The sequence below is a fragment of the Nilaparvata lugens genome, chromosome 3 (genome assembly GCF_014356525.2).
Source record: "Nilaparvata lugens isolate BPH chromosome 3, ASM1435652v1, whole genome shotgun sequence".
In the NCBI taxonomy this organism is placed as follows: domain Eukaryota; kingdom Metazoa; phylum Arthropoda; class Insecta; order Hemiptera; family Delphacidae; genus Nilaparvata; species Nilaparvata lugens.
In genome coordinates this window covers 537,975-544,569 of record NC_052506.1, presented here as the reverse complement: position 1 = coordinate 544,569, position 6,595 = coordinate 537,975, and positions in this window count along the sequence as shown.

Sequence of the window (6,595 nt, the reverse complement as noted above, 5' to 3'; positions counted from 1 at the left end):
CTAATCACAACATCTAAAAAGATTTAGACCATTATTTTTATTATAATCTTCTATCATGATGAAATTAATGCACTTATAAGACTTAGGCTTGTGCATGGATATGCATAAAAACAGATAATTATGAGAGATGAATGGACTTATAGTTTCGGGGATATTCTGAACACAGATGGAAATAAATGAAGCTGCATTAATATAGATAATTATTGATAATTAATTAATTAAAACTAATTATTAATAATTATAATATTCTGAACGACTGGGGAGTAAGCTTGAAGGATATAAATGGGAGTAAATGTTACTGAACATGAGCGGTCACCCTTCCAATAGAAGTACAAAATGAAAGTGGTAAATAAAAAATTATAAAAAATATGACTTGAGCCAATGTACCTTAAAATACACGTGTTCTAGGTATCTTGACCTGAACTGATCTGATCATAATAGCTTAACCATGCTATGCTTTACACATCTACAAAATATATTTTGAACAGGTTTTTCACATTGATAATTGAGTTTTAGTTGAAGAAACATTGAAAATGTAATAACTATGGATTAGTACAGAAATGAAGCATAGAAGATGCAAGTAATGAATTACTTTTCATTTTCTACAATGATAGGTTCAAGATGCTAATAGATGAGAATTGCTCTTGCATAAAGCAATTCTGTCATACAATAATAAATTAATGAAAAGCATCTTTACATGAAAAAGAAGGAAAATCATTAGACATAACTGTCTTTACAAAATTATAGAACCTCTTTAACAAGTGAAATTGATAGGCAAGTCATTACAAAAATACTGCCTTCACAATATTAACAATAAAAAGTCCTAATAAAAATTAAAAAAGTAATAGCTATGGATTAGTACAGAAATGAAGCATAGAAGATGCAAGTAATACAATTACTTTCCATTTTCTACAATGATAGTTTCAAGATGCTAATAGATGAGAATTGTTCTATGCAAGATGATATTAGACATTTTAATTTCAATTATCAACATTGTGATGATTTCTGAGTGTATCTTAAATTTAGAATATCTCAAGTTACAATGTACTGAGCTAAATGTTCAGTAGAGAATTAATTTGCCAAAAATGCATCATTTTAAATAAAATTGGAAGAATATTCATATCAAAATATTTTTTTAATCAGATTTCAACTCTCTAAGGTATGGACTGCTACCGTTCTTGCATCAAGCAATTCTGTCATACAATGATATATTATGAAAAGCATCTTTACATGAAAAAGAAGGAAAATCAAAGACAATAACTGTCTTTACAAAACTAAAGAAGCATCTTTAACAAGTGAAATTGATAGGCAAGTCATTACAAAAATACTGCCTTTACAAAATTAACAATAGAAGTCCTAAAAAATAAAAATGTAATAATAACTATGGATTAGTACAAAAATGAAGCATAAAAGATGCAAGTAATACAATTACTTTTCATTTTCTACAATGATAGGTTCAAGATGCTAATAGATGAGAATTGCTCTATGCAAGATGATATTAGACCATTTTAATTTCAATTATCAACATTGTGATGATTTCTGAGTGTATCTTAAATTTAGAATATCTCAAGTTACCAATGTACTGAAGGTATATGTTCAGTGGAGAATTAATATGCCAAAAATGCATAATTTAATGAAATTTGGAAGAAAATTAATATCATAAATTTTTTTTTAAATCAGATTTCAACTCTACTAAGGTATGGACGATATCCTCCTTGCATCAAGCAATTCTGTCATACAATAATAAATTAATGAAAAGCATCTTTTACATAAAAAAGAAGGAAAATCATTAGACAATATCTGTCTTTACAAAATTAACAATCATAATAGCATTTGAACTGTTGTAAGATAAATTGAATACAATATAAATGAATAATTAAGACATAATATATATTTTGAATCTTAAATTTTGAATATCACAAGTTACCAATGTACTGAATGAATATATTCAGTAGGAAATTGATGTGCCAAAAATGCATAATTTAATAAAAATTCATATCAGAATATTTTTCAAAAAATCAGATTTCAACTCTACATAGGTATGGACTGATACCGTTCTTGCATCAAGCAATTCTGTCATACAATAATAAATTAATGAAAAGCATCTTTTACATAAAAAAGAAGGAAAATCATTAGACAATAACTGTCTTTACAAAATTAAAGAAGCATAGAAGATGCAAGTAAAACAATTTCATTTCATTTTCTACAATGATAGTTCAAGATGCTAATAGATGAGAATTGCTCTTGCATATAGCAATTCTGTCACACAATAATAAATTAATGAAAAGCATCTTTTACATAAAAAAGAAGGAAAATCATTAGAAGATAACTGTCTTTACAAAATTAAAGAAGCATCTTTTACAAATTAAATTGATAGGCAAGTCATTACAAAAATACTGCCTTTACAAAATTAACAATAAAAAGTCCTAATAAAAATTAAAAATGTAATAACTATGGATTAGTACAGAAATGAAGCATAGAAGATGCAAGTAATACAATTACTTTCCATTTTCCACAATGATAGTTTCAAGATGCTAATAGATGAGAATTGCTCTATGCAAGATGATATTAGACCATTTTAATTTCAATTATCAACATTGTGATGATTTCTGAGTGTATCTTAAATTTAGAATATATCAAGTTACCAATGTACTGAAGGTATATGTTCAGTAGAGAATTAATATGCCAAAAATACATAATTTAATGAAATTTGGAAGAATATTCATATCAGAATAATTTTTTTTAATCAGATTCCAACTCTACTTAGGTATGGACTGATACCGTTCTTGCATCAAACAATTCTGTCATACAATAATAAATAATGAAAAGCATCTTTTACATAAAAAAGAAGGAAAATCATTAGACAATAACTGTCTTTACAAAATTATAGAACCATCTTTAACAAGTGAAATTCATAGGCGAGTCATTACAAAAATACTGCCTTTACAAAATTAACAATACAAAGTCCTAAAAAAATTAAAAAAGTAATAGCTATGGATTAGTACAGAAATGAAGCATAGAAGATGCAAGTAATACAATTACTTTTCATTTTCTACAATGATAGGTTCAAGATGCTAATAGATGAGAATTGCTCTATGCAAGATGATATTAGACCATTTTAATTTCAATTATCAACATTGTGATGATTTCTGAGTGTATCTTAAATTTTGAATATCACAAGTTACCAATGTACTGAATGAATATATTCAGTAGGAAATTGATGTGCCAAAAATGCATAATTTAATAAAAATTCATATCAGAATATTTTTCAAAAAATCAGATTTCAACTCTACATAGGTATGGACTGATACCGTTCTTGCATCAAGCAATTCTGTCATACAATAATAAGTTAATGAAAAGCATCTTTTACATAAAAATCATTAGACAATATAACTGTCTTTACAAAATTAAAGAAGCATAGAAGATGCAAGTAAAACAATTTCATTCATTTTCTACAATGATAGCTCAAGATGCTAATAGATGAGAATTGCTCTTGCATATAGCAATTCTGTCACACAATAATAAATTAATAAAAAGCATCTTTTACATGAAAAGAAGGAAAATCATTAGAAGATAACTGTCTTTACAAAACTAAAGACGCATCTTTAACAAGTGAAATTGATAGGCAAGTCATTACAAAAATACTGCCTTTACAAAATTAACAATTGAAATTCCTAATAAAGATTAAAATTTAATAACTATGGATTAGTACAGAAATGAAGCATTGAAGATGCAAGTGATAAAATTACTTTCCTTTTTCTACAATGACAGGTTCAAGATGCTAATAGATGAGAATTGCTCTATGCAAGATGATATTAGACCATTTTAATTTCAATTATCAACATTGTGATGATTTCTGAGTGAATCTTAAATTTAGAATATTATCTCAAGTTACCAATATACTGATGAAATATGTTCAGTAGACAAATAATATGCCATAAATGCATCATTTTTAATAATTTTGGAAGAATATTCATATCAGAATGAATTTCTTTAAATCAGATTTCAACTCTACTAAGGTATGGACTGATACCGTTCTTGCATCAAGCAATTCTGTCATACAATAATAAATTAATGAAAAGCATCTTTTACATGAAGAAGAAGGAAAATCATTAGACAATATCTGTCTTTACAAAACTAAAGAAGCATCTTTAACAAGTGAAATTGATAGGCAAGTCATTACAAAAATACTGCCTTTACAAAATTAACAATAGAAAGTCCTAAAAAATTAAAAATGTAATAATAACTATGGATTAGTACAGAAATGAAGCATAGAAGATGCAAGTAATATAATTACTTTCCATTTTCTACAATGATAGTTTCAAGATGCTAATAGATGAGAATTGCTCTATGCAAGATGATATTAGACCATTTCAATTTCAATTATCAAAATTGTGATGATTTCTGAGTGTATCTTAAATTTAGAATATTTCAATTTATCAATGTACTGAAGCTGAATGTTCAGTAGAGAATTAATTTGCCAAAAATGCATCATTTTAAATAAAATTGGAAGAATATTCATATCAGAATACATTTTTTTAAATCAGATTTTAACTCTACTAAGGTTTGGACTGATATCCATCTTGCATCAAGCAATTCTGTCATACAATAATAAGTTGAGGAAACGCATCTTTTACACAAAAAAAAGAAAAAATCATTAGACAATAACTGTCTTTACAAAATTAAAGAAGCATCTTTTTAACAAGTGAAATTGATAGGCAAGTCATTACAAAAATATTGCCTTTACAAAATCAACAATGAACAGTCATAATAAAAATTAAAAATGTAATAACTATAGATTAGTACAAAAATGAAGCATAGAAGATGCAAGTAATATAATTTACTTTTCTTTTTCTACAATGATAGGTTTAAGATGCTATAGATGAGAATTGCTCTATGCAAGATGATATTAGACCATTTTATTCCGATTTTCAACATTGGGATGATTTCTGAGTGTATCTTAAATTTAGAATATCTGAAGTTACCAAAGTACTGAAGGTATATGTTCAGTGGAGAATTAATATGCCAAAAATGCATAATTTAATGAATTGGAAGAAAATTAATATCTTAAATTTTTTTAAAAATCAGATTTCAACTCTACTAAGGTATGGACTGATACCGTTCTTGCATCAAGCAGTTCTGTCATACTATAATAAATTAATGTAAAGCATCTTTTACATGAAAAAGAAGAAAATCATTAGACAATATCTGTCTTTACAAAATTAACAATCATAATAGCATTTGAACTGTTGCAAGATAAATTGAATACAATATGAATGAATAGTATAATAAATAAAAATATAATATATAATAATGATAAAAATAAATGAATACATAATATATAATTTGAATCTAATAGTAGAGCATAGAAGATGCATGTAACACAGTTACATTCCATTTTCGACATTAAAAAACACAATATTTCACATTCATCAGGATTTAATCTTTTCATCTTTCTTTCTTTTTTCACTATTTTTTCATAATTTATTTTTTCATTTCTTTTTTTTCTTTTTTCTGTTTTTTTTCATTTTTATTTTTAATTCTTTCTTTTCTCTTTTTTTAATCTTTCTTTTTTAATTTTTTTAATCTTTCTTTTTTAATTTTTTTATTCTTTCTTTTTTCATTTTTTATTCTTTCTTTTTTCAATACTTTTTTATATTTTTCATTTTTTTTATACATTTTTTCTATTTTTTTCCATATTTTTCATTTCACAATAATGATTGAATCAAGTGACAATAGCTGAAAGATGCTAGTTGAATTACTCCATGCAAAAGGGGCATTAGACCATTTTTTCAATTACCAATATTCTATTCTAATTATTATTTCTGTTAGTATCTCAAATTTAAATATTTAAAGTGACTACAAAGTACTGTAGTAATAATTGGAGAATTTTTGCCATAATTGCGTTTTTTTTTCTACAAAATTTAGAAGAAAATTCATTTCAGAATTTTTTTTAATATGAGAGTGCAACTAATCAACTAAGGACTGATACCCTTCTTACATCAAGCAATTCAATTATCTCATACAATTTTAGGTGGATAATAAGCATCTTTAACAAGTGAAATTAATAGGCAAGTCACTACAAAAATAATGCCTTTTACAAAATTAACAACAAAGTCCTAGTAAAAATTAAAAATGTAATAACTATGGATTAGTACAGAAATGAAGCATAGAAGATGCAAGTAATGAAATTACTTTTCATTTTCTACAATGACAGGTTCAAGATGCTAATAGATGAGAATTGCTCTATGCAAGATGATATTAGACCATTTTAATTTCAATTATCAACATTGTGATGATTTCTGAGTATATCTTAAATTTAGAATATTATCTCATGTTACCAATATACTGATGAAATATGTTCAGTAGAGAATTAATATGCCAAAAATGCATCATTTTGAATAAAATTTGGAAGGATATTCATATCAGAATATATATTTTTTTTAATGAGATTTCAACTCTACTAAGGTATGGACTAATATCATTCTTGCATCAAGCAATTCTGTCATACAATAATAAATTAATGAAAAGCATCTTTTACATAAAAAAGAAGGAAAATCATTGGACAATATCTGTCTTTACAAAATTAACAATC